We start from the raw sequence: 11,734 nt of genomic DNA, 5'->3' as shown, positions 1-11,734 counted from the left end.
GGGGGGAAAAGAGGTGGTGGTGACGGTGGAGGGCACTTGAGGGGAAGAGCACTGGGTGTTGTATGGAAAATAATTTGACAATAAAATAGTATGGAAAGAAAAACCTTTGATATTATGTAAAAAAAAAAGAAAAGAAAAGAAAACAGATCTAATGATGTGTTTGAATGCTCCTCAAGACATATTTAGAAATGTTTCGATTACACTGCACATCGATAAAACATGTTTGACTGTGTATCACTAATGCTTATGTGTTTGTACTATTGTAGTCTTTAGTTACATATGCTATAAATAAATACTAACATGAAATATAAAAAGAGGGATGTCAACAGAAGTTCTCATATTTTCCTGGGGGCGCCTGGGTGGCTCAGTCAGTTTCATTCAGGTCATGATCTTGCAGTTCATGGGTTCGAACCCTGTGTTAGGTTCTGTGCTGACAGTTCAGAGCCTGGAGCCTGCTTCAGATTCTGTGTCTTCCTCTCTCTCTCTCTCTCTCTCTCCCTCTCTCTCTCTCTCTCTCTCTCCCCCCCCCACCATTGCTTTCTCTCAAAAATAAAGAAACAGGGGCGCCTGGGTGGCTCAGTCAGTTAAGAGTCTGGCTTGGGTTCAGATCATGATCTCATGGTTTGTGGGTTCGAGCCCCACAGCGGGCTCTGTGCTGACAGCTAGCTCAGAGCCTGGAGCCTGCTTCCGATTCTGTATCTCCCTCTCTCTCTTACCCTCCCTTGCTCGCGCTGTATCTCTCTGTCTCTCAAAAATAAATAAAACATTTAAAAATAAATAAATAAATAAACATAAAATAAAATAGGAAAAGGAAAGGAGAGGAGAGGAGAGACAGGAGAGGAGAGGAAAGGAAAGAAAAAAAAAAAAGAAAAGAAAGAAGGTCTCCTGCTTTCCTGCCAACCCTGCCATGTTGCTCTGGGTCCTCACTGTGGAGGGCCACCCCAGATGAGAAGTTTACTCCACTCCACAGACCAGTACTGTGTATCTTTCAAGCAACCAAGACCCCATTAATGTCAACAGTAGTCTTTCTCCAGCTTGATTAAAAATGGATAAAGTTTGACTTCTTAATTCCTTTTTCCTAAGTTCCCTCTTTATTGACATCAGAATATTCAGCCCATTACTGGGGAATTGGCCGTCTTTGCTCTGGCTGAGCTGATGACATTTGCTCCTTGCCCAGGATGGGCTCCATGCCATAGCAGTCAGGTTTCAACTTTGTAACATCCCAAATCACACTCCCCAGGAGTCCTGGGATCAGGCCTGAAGGGCTGGGCGCCACCTGTGTGCCTCGGGCAAGACTGTGCCTTCTGCGACACACGCAGGGCCTCAGAAAGTATGCACAAGGTCCTACCTTTGAGAATTAGGATGGGCTCAGAACCTGAGTTGGATTTCCTTCCGTTTGCAACTCCTGCCTGTCACTGCTCTGCCCTCACCTACCTGTCCACACCCATCATGCCAGCTGGGTGTGAAACGGATGAATCAAGGAGAGGCTTCTCTTTCAAGAAACTGCCCTCTGATCTGAATAATCAGTTATCAAGACTCGAGGCTCGTTAGCAGAGCATTAAGTAACACCATCCCTTCTTTGTCCCTACAATAACAGAACTCACTGCCCCTTCCCAGGAGCACTGCGGTTCTGTATCTCGAAGCAAAGATGTTCTTTAGTAGAGAAAAAGACAAAACACAAATCATCATCATCCAAGCCAAAATAAATCATCATTCAACAACATAAAAATGATCTCATATTTAGAAAATCTTAATGAGCCTACCAACTAAGGCTTCAGGATAACACAAAAATATTTTTAAAAATCCATTGGAAAAAAATCAATTGAATGTTGTATACTAATTCTGACAACTTGGATATAGAAATTAAATTACATTAATATAAATATTAAAATATTTATCATATTATATATTTATTATTATATGTATTTAGTAATGTATTATTAATATGTTTGTTGTACTTGTTTATTTATTATATAATTATATATAATAATTTAAATATTGAATTATGTTAATATCAATTACAAGGTCATCAAAGTATGTAATGCATAAGGATAAATTTCATAAAACATTGATGAGATCTTTACACTGAAAAGTACAAAATATCACTGAGAGAAATAAAGAAGACCTCAATAAATACAGCTATATACAATGTTCATGGATTGAAAGACTCAAAATGTTATGAACTCAATTATCCAGAAATTGTTTCATAAATTCAATGCAATTCCAATAAAAAATAACACAATGTTTTGTAGAGTTGAAAAACTGATTCCAAAATTTTTATGGATTTCCTTCCATGGCAACACATTCCTGTCCCTGCCATGCCCTCACCTGTCTGTCCACACCCAGTAGTCCAGAAGAGCTAAAATAATTTTGAAAAAAACACCATAGAATTTCCCACACTTCTTGATTTAAACACTTCCTATAAAGTGACGGTAGTTGGGATAGCACTGGCATAAATATAGATGTATAGAACAATGAAACAGAAGATAAAGTCAAGAAATAGAACATACATCTATGACCACTTAGTTTTCAACAAGATCCTAGGGCAGTTCAGTGGTGGAGTGCATCATCTTTTCAATGAATGGTGGTAGGACACTTGGATATTCATATAAAAAAGTAAATAAACCTGTCCCTTAACTCCTACCACAAAGAAAAATGAAGTCAAAAGGAGAATAGACCTAATTACAACAGCTACAACTATAAAACCTGTAGAATAAAACACACGGGGAAAAAAAATCTTTGTACCTTTGGGTGAGGCTAGGATTTTAAGTAGAATACAGAACATACAGATTATAAAAGAAAAATGATATATGTTAGACTTCATCAAAATTAACAACTTTTGCACTTCAAAGACGCCATTTAGAAAACAAAAACACTGGGGCGCCTGGGTGGCTCAGTCAGTTAAGCCTCCAACTTTGGCTTAGGTTAGATATCACGTTAGTGGGTTCAAGCCCCGCGTCAGGCTCTGTGCTGACAGCTAGCTCAGAGCCTGGAGCCTGCTTCCAGTTCTGTGTCTCCTTCTCTCTCTGCCCCTCCCCCTCTCATGCTCTGTCTCTCTCTGTATCAAAAATAAATAAAACATTAAAAATTTAAAAAAAACAAAAACACTGGGAGAATGGGTTTAAAATACATACATTCAGTAAAGTATTTCTATGCATCTCTCTCCCTCACACACTTACACACATATATTCATGCATGTACACAAGCACTTATTTCAATATTAGGAGGAAAATCTAATATTTTAAATTAGGCAAAAAAGATTTGGACATTTTTCCAAAGAATATATACAAAAAGCAACTACATACATGAAAAGATGCCTATCATTTTGAGTCATTAGGGAAATGTCAGTTAATCCAGAGAATAGCTAAACTTTAGAAAACTGACAATACTAAGTGTATCCATGAGCTGGAGCAGTGGAGACTCTTCTGCTGCTGGCAGGATGGAAAATGGCACCGCTATTTCGGGAACCATCTGGAAGTGTCTTACCAAGTCAAACTTATGCTTATCATAAGACATAAACATTCCACTTCTAGGTAGTTCCCCAAGAGACATAGAAGCATAAGTCTGCATAAAACCTTGTGTATCTTCCTAGTAGCTTTATTCATTATAGTCAAAACCTTAAAAGAATCCAGATGTCCATCAGCTAGGGAATGGATAAATATGTGGAGCATCCACACAATGACACTCCTCAGTAATAATGACTAAGTTTCTGGTTCACACTACAATATGCTTGAATCTCCAAAGCAGTATGCTGTGTGAACAAAGACAAGGACAAAGACTACATACTCGTCTTCTACATACTAGAATCTTCTATGTACTAGAAGATCCCATTTACATAAAAATTTAGAAATGGCAAAATTATAGAGATAAAACCTACATCATTGTTTGCCACATGTTGGAGGTTGGACAGGGGTAGATTGATCTCTAAGGGCACAGAGAACCATTTTTGGGGGAGCAAATGTTCTCCATATCATAATTGCCATGGTGTTGTAAACTACTATGCACTGTATATTGAGTCAAAACTCACTAAATTGTGCACTCAACACTGGTGATTTTATTACATATATATACTTTCCCTAAGCTGACAACAATAACAGTAACAGTAATAGTAATAATAATGCAGCAATTAGAATTTGATCTATTTTTATCACATTCTCTTTTTTAATTTTTTAATGTTCTATTTATTTTTTAAGAGAGAGAGCATGAGCAGGGGAGGGTCAGAGAGAGAGGGAGACACAGAATCTGAAGACAGGCTCCAGGCTCTGAGCTAGCTGACAGCACAGAGCCTGATGCGGGGCTCGAACCTGCGAATTGAGAGATTATGATCGGAGCTGAAGCCAGACACTCAACCGACTGAGCCACCCAGGTGCCCCATTTATCATATTCTAAAGCATCTGGAAAGTAAACTTCAAGCTGTCAATAGTAATTATTTCCAGTGGATTTTTATTTGTTTGTTCTTGGGTTTCTTTCGTTTTTTTTTTTTTTATTTTTTTGGCTAAATGTGTTTTACCCCCAGATTTCCAAATTAATAGTATACAATATAAATAACATCTAATCTTAAATATTATTATAGTTTTTAATTTATCATACATCCTAAAAAATTATATTTGGATTGAGAGTGAGCAAGAAGAGTGCTCCGATTTTCCCTGATCATCTTTCTCTGTCAAGATATATGTCCCCTGGTGACCAGGCTGATGGGAACAGAGGACAACTCTGCCCTCACACCTTCCACATGCTGGCCAACACCTGCCAAAATCCTTTCTTCTTCCATGGCTCATTGCTTGGAGCTTAGAAAATATTGAGAATTAAAGAGAGTGTCAGCACCCCATCTCACAGCCTTCTTACCACATAAGCCCCCCCCTCCATGGACCTCTCCACTACATCAACCTTTCTCCCATATAGACCCCCCCCCCCCCAAGGACAGTCCCCTCTATGGACCTCCCCTCCCTATGGAATTCCCCATCCCATAGATGTCTCTATTCCAAGAACAACCCCTACCATATGGGCCTCCCCATAGATCACCCCCACCATATGGATCACCTCCATCCCATGGTCCTCTTCACCTCATGGGCTCTCCACCCTATTGACCTTCCCATCCCATGGACCTTTCTGCTCCATGGACAACCTCCACCACATGGACCTCCCCAACCAGGCATCATCTGCCACCCTAGGAACCTCCCTACCCCATGGATCTGCCCACTGATGGGCCTTCCCACCCCATAGATCTCTATTCCGTAAACAACCCCTACCCTGTGGGCCTCCCCACATGGATCCACCCTACCCATGGACCACTGCAGTACATGGCCTTTTAAAGTTTAGGTCCAAGTAGGATCCATTTTTCCTTAACTCTTAGTGAATTTTGCCTTTCCCTTAATGTTCCAAATGCCAGCACGTAAAGGCTAATTTCGGGATAAAACAGTGGTCCAATTTATTACACTTTTGTTGAGAACAGTACCACATAGAAAGCTCTTTCACCAAAACCTATTTAGAAAGATGAGGTTGGAGGCTAGTGGAGAGAGATTTCTCTAATAAGGCAGCAGACAGACACATACTACTAAAGGGCTCCCAAGGTGTGGGTTTGTGGGGATACTGGTGACCCCACTAATAAGTTCACGCTTGCTCTGCATTGACACCCCCGTGGTCTGATACCACATGACCCCGGGAGCTGAAGCTTCAGGGAGCAGTGAGCAGCTAGGAAAGCTCAAAATTATCCCCTGCCATCCAGACCCAAAACAGAACTGCGGAACACGGGGCTGTAGATGGCCGTTCCCCCGTCCCGCCCAGACTCCTCACACGAGCATTTCACCCGACCCAAGACTTACATTTCTCGTCACATACTTAAGGCAGAAAATTCTATTATCTTCGCTTGAAATATAGAAAATCTATGGCTGTGATAAATTATAGAACTAGCCTCATTCATACAATAATGACTTAATTTTGATTCAGCCTTCACTGTCTACTCACTATGTGAAATATGGCCTACAACTGCTGGAATGAAGAGACCCTCGGAACGCACACTCAGAGACACACACCGGTGCACACTCACTCACAGATGCACAGAGACACAGAAACACAGACACACTACTCACAGATGTGCATACAGGCACACTCAGATGCACACACAGATGCACACTCACAGACTCACACTTATTTACAGACACACAGATGCATGCACAGATAGATGCATACTCACAGACACCCTCAGACTCACTCACTCATTATCAGACACACTCAAAGACACACAGATGCATGATCACAAACACACCCATACATCCACATTCATTCCAGACACACTCACAGGCACACTCATAGACTCACACCGACACAGTTGCATATGCACACAAATGCACACTCACAGACACCCACAGATGCTCATTCACAGATGCACACTCACTCACAAATGCACAGTGTCACAGACTCACGCTCAGACTCCTGCACACTCACAGACACGCACATAGATGCACACCCACAGACATATGCAGATTCACAGTCACAGACACACTCACAGGTGCACATCGCTCACGAGAGGAAAGCCTGAGGTTTCCGGAGTCCCTTGCGCCTTGCTGGAGGCTGTGTGAGGGGCAGGTGGGGGAGGGTGGGTTCAGGGGCTGACCACTGGGGTTGCATCCTGGCTCTCCTGCTTCCTGGCTCTGCCGCTGACCTGGAGCAAACTTCCTGAGCTCCCTGGGCCTTGGCCTTCCCATCTGTCAAGTGGGACAACAGTTGGAGGAGAGCACTTAGAGAAGCCCACCCCACAGAGATGGCCCAAGCACACCTGGGGGCCATTAGCTGTGACGGTCACCGAGGACAAGGCTCTGGAAACCCCCTGGCAGGGCACACACTCAGTGACTGTCACGGGAAGTCAAGTTCAAGACCGGGAGGGAAGCATGGGCCCCTGCAGGCGCAAGTCCAGGGGCCCAGGACTGAGACGGCCAGGCTGTCCCCTCACTGAGGCCCGGCATCCCTGTGAGCCATTCCCGTGTCTCCCTTTCCTCAAACGAGAAAGCCCACTGGCAGGGAGGGGGGCTGTCCACGCGGGGGCCAGTTTTCACCCTTCATCATCACAGACACGGCAGCGTAGGGTGGAAGAAAGTTTGGACTGCCGGCCTCCGGAGTGTCTGAAGCTACTCCGTCTACACGTCTGTTAGGGCAACCTCAGGAGGAAAAGCTCCAGGGGACACAATGTGCTGCTCCCGGTAGGGCCCGCCTAGGGCAAGAACACTGGGCCCCAATCTAAGAGGCAGCGAGAGCTGCTCTGTGTATGAAATGCATCACAGCACGAGCTGTCCCTAGGAAATCAGGCCCCTGCAGGTGCTTCTGTGACTGAGGCTGGGGAGTGGGGCACGGTGCCAGGTGCCTGCCACATGGGTGGAGCGTGCTCAGAGCCAGCAGCGCCCCTCAACCTCCCCCACCCTCCTCCAGTGCAGCAGAAAGACAGAGGGACTCAGTGGGTGCAAAGAACCACATCTCCGCAGACCCTCAACAAGGACCCCAGCTTGGTGCGTGGGTGACGGTGCTGCCAGTCTTCCGTCCTCCCAGCTCCACCTCACTCCCCTCTCCTCTCCTTGTGACAAAACCCTGAGGCTCTCACACCCAGCCACCGCCCGCTCTCCTAGGGCGCGTTCTATTAGGTTTTCAGCCTGGGTGACTGTCTTCCAGCCTGGCAAATGTGGTGCCCACGCATCCCATCGAACAGATGTGCATGTAAAATTAGCCACAAGCGGAGCGGGGACATCAGTACACGTGCAGAGGAGCCCCACGATGGCCCCGAACGTCCTAGCTCATTGCTGGTGCTGAATCTATGCCAACCTACAGCAGCCGGCACATCTCGCCGGGTCTCCGAATGGATTCCGTGTTAACGGTGGCCTCTCCCGGCCGGGTCCAGCCCCGCCTGCCCGAGCCCTCACCAGCACCTGCAGCCTTCCTGAAGCTAATGGCTTTTCTCCGCAAAAGCTGGTTCTGAGATTCAGGTGTGTTGAATCCAGTTGCTTATTTCAGGGATGGAAGGAACATGCCGTCCAAACGTTCCGCATGGCTGGAATCCACACGCCCTTTTCAGGGGGCAGTGTTTCCCTCAGCATAGCTATTAATTAGGTAGCCAATCTGTAGAAGCAGCCAGGGAATAACAATTAAATCGCTGGCAGGCGACTTCAATGAAATAATGCAGATGTTAAAGAAGAAGTAAAGAAGTCTAGCAGTTTTGTGGAACAGGCTTGAGGGTCGTGTTCTAGTGCAGTAGCCACCTCAGTGCCGCAGGAGCCTGGGGCCATAGCCTTAGTACTGCCTCTCCCTTGTAGGACTTGGTTTTTCCATCCATACAATGGGCATGCTCATGGTAACCATCTCAGACCCAAGTCAGGCTAAGAAAGTCGCTTGGACAATAATTGTAAAATGTTTAGAAAACCAAAATGCTCTGATACAGGAATCATCATAATTTGTCAAATATTTTCAAATCGTCGAAGATAAATCTAAGTGTTGCTCTCAAAATGCCATTGGCAGGAAGGCTGGACCAATCAGAACAGGGGGCACTGGCAAGAAGCGGGTGACCAGAGGCTCCACCCCACCGTCAACATCAACTGATGCACATAATTAAAGTGTCGGTTCGCAACTGGCCGTTATTTTACCCCAGGGGACACTGGACAACATCTGGAGACCCTTCACTGTGACTTGCTTTGGGAGATGGGGCCGCGAGTGCTGGGGGGGTGGGGGGACGCTGCTGCACATGGTACAGCACCCAGGACAGCCCACGGCACAGGTTTACCGGCTCAAGATGCCGATGGTGCCAGGGTGGAGAAACGGACTGGAATGACCTTATGTCTATTTAGCCTTCTGTCCTCAAAGGGCCTGTTTGCTTCTTGGCCTGAGGCCATGTTCCTGAGCTGGACTAAGAGAAACACTGGGCCCACCAGAGAGATGACAACCCGTCGGCCTTTTAGCTTAAGAGACCCCCACAATCGTGCGACAGCAGCTGGAAGCTACAGAGAAATCTGGGAAATACCAAATAAGGAGGGAGCAGATGGAATGCTCTTTCCAGGCCTGTCTTACATCCTGGATCCGTGTCCTACCCAGTGACACCTGTTCTACATGTGTGGTCATACAGTTGCTGGGAGTAGGGGATTGAAGACAGGAGCTTGTGATGCCAACAAGATATAGCCAAGGAAGTTTCTGGAATTTTGTAGATGACTTGGAGCATTCTTCACTCAATCTTCATTTGTTAATGAACTAACCATGCATGACCTATGTTCCGTGGAAAATCAGACCTGGTGTTCCTCTCTTAGGAAACTTACAGTCCAGTGGGGAGAGATCATAGACCATGGGTGCCCAGTAAGAGCTATGAGAAGCCAAGCTTGGAGAAGGGCCCGGGGGAGGGACGTGGGAGGTTGGGCAGTCCCCTCAGATATGGTGAGATTCGGTCTGCTGATGAGGGGGGCATCAATCTACGATGTCAACCTGAGGGACAACCCAAGGACTCAGATTACTGGCATGATGTCCACCATTATTCAGCTTCCCACCATGGTCGTGCCCACCTCCACGTTGTGTAGAGGAGATGTATACCATAATACTTCCCAGCCTCCCGCTCAGTGCTGGAGCGCCCGACAACCCAGCTGCCGGGGCCTGGCTGCCTTCCCCCCGTTGTCAGGACTCCGTCTACGATCAGCCAGCAGCCACACGACAGGCCACTGCAAGCTCTTTGCAAACAGCAGCCTTTAGTTTGCAGCCTTTCCTGCTCCCCCAAAGCAATGCTGCATCTGGAGCTTGTCCAGATCACTTAGCTGGAAAAAAACAGCTGAAAGAGAAGAAAAGAATTAAAAATTGCAACAAGTGTAAATAGGCAGCCATCCATGGGGGCATGCGTGTTTCAAGACAGCTCTATCTCTGCAGTTCACGCCCTTTGGTTGTGAGCAATTTCAAGGTTGATGGCATAGCAGCTGCCAGACATTCTTCCTGGCCGTTGGTGGGCATGACCCGTGTTGTAACAGGGCTGCACCATTGCGTTGGGAGGGGGAGAGCATATGTTGGTCTCCCTCCTCATTAGGTCAAATCAAGCTTTTCCAGGGCTGGGGCCTGGATCCCAGCTAGAAAGTAAGCGCATCCTCTGTGTCGCTGTTCTATTCTGCTGCACTACGCTCTTGTTTCCAAGGAGCCCACTAGGATAGAGCATCTCCATTAGAGAGGGAGAGAGCTAGAGCAGCCAGAACATCCCCAGCCCTCACCCACCTGGCTAGAATGTGATAGATTTAGTGCATTTCTTCTTCCCCGCTCCATACAGCCATCCTTCCAAGGCCACAGCCATGGGACCAGAAGGTGTCTGTGACCCCAGGCATGGAGAGAGGTGGGCGGGCCCTGGTCCTGTCTCTGCTCCAGTGCAGGAGACCTTACATGAGCTCCCAGCCTCCTGGTCTCCATTTCCCCATCTGCTGCCTGAAGGTGATTGATGGGGGCCCCTCTTCAGATTTTGGAGCCCTGTAGATACATAATATCCTTTCATAATAAACACCAACTCCTCCCTCAATGCTGGTAGCAAGGGACCGTCTACATGTGTGCCTGTCCCCAGGGCTCTTAGCCCAGATTGTTAATGACTGAGTATCTCAGATTTCTGACAGAACTGCCCCTCGTGTATGAACCTCAGGCCCACACTGAGTCCTGCTGCACATACACCACAGACTCAGCTGGTGTCCTTATAACATAAGGTGATCCACTGTTTACTGGGTACTTCCTGTGGATATTTATGTTTTTCTGGAGAGAAATCCCAGAGGCAGAAAATGTACACGTAGAGAAAAAGGTCTCAGGTGACATCAATGTTAGGGGCAGTTCTCTAACATTCTTTTTTTTAATGTTCATTTATCTTTGAGAGAGAGAGGCAGAGAGAGGGAGACAGAGAATCTAAAGCAGGCTCCACGTTCACAGCAGACAGCCTGATGTGGGGCTTGAACCCACAACCCATGAGATCGTGACCTGAGCTGAAGTCAGACACTTAACCAACTGAGCCACCCAGGCGCCCCGAGGATGGTTTTCCTCTGGGCCTGAGGAGTGGGGAAAAGAGCAGTTTTAACTTTACGTCCTGCAGCAGACTGGATTTTCTGTAGAAAGAAGGTTCCATATTATATATGTATAAGTATGATATACACGCATCTCTACACATACACACTTATGTATTTCACATACCATTTCACGTATGGCATAGCCGTTTAAAACAAAGAATAGAGGAAGATGTTTGCCACCATTCTGACAGATCCACCATTAGAAATCAGGGATGAGACTATGCCTTGTCCTGGGAAGCACATTTAGATTTTTAAAACCACACGGAGACACCAGCTCACGCCGGTCAGAATGGCTAAAATGAACAAATCAAGAGAATATAGATGCTGGTGAAGATGTGGAGAAACGGGCACCCTCCTACACTGTTGGTGGGAATGTAAACTGGTGCAGCCGCTCTGGAAAACAGTGTGGAGGCTTCTCAAAAAACTATCGATAGAACTCCCCTATGACCCAGCAATAGCACTGCTAGGGATTTACTCAGGGGATACAGAAGTGCTGATGCATAGGAGCACATGTACCCCAATGTTGATAGTAGCACCATCAACAATAGCCAAATCATGGAAAGAGCCTAAATGTCCATCACCTGATGAGTGGATCAAGAAGATGTGGTATATACACACAATGGAGTATTACATGGCAATGAGAAAGAATGAAATATGGCCATTTGTAGCAAAGTGGATGGACCTCGAGGGTG

The sequence above is a fragment of the Suricata suricatta genome, chromosome 6 (genome assembly GCF_006229205.1).
Source record: "Suricata suricatta isolate VVHF042 chromosome 6, meerkat_22Aug2017_6uvM2_HiC, whole genome shotgun sequence".
Classification (NCBI taxonomy): Eukaryota; Metazoa; Chordata; class Mammalia; order Carnivora; family Herpestidae; genus Suricata; species Suricata suricatta.
The sequence above is the reverse complement of the archived record's forward strand: the minus strand, read 5'-3'. Positions refer to the sequence as shown.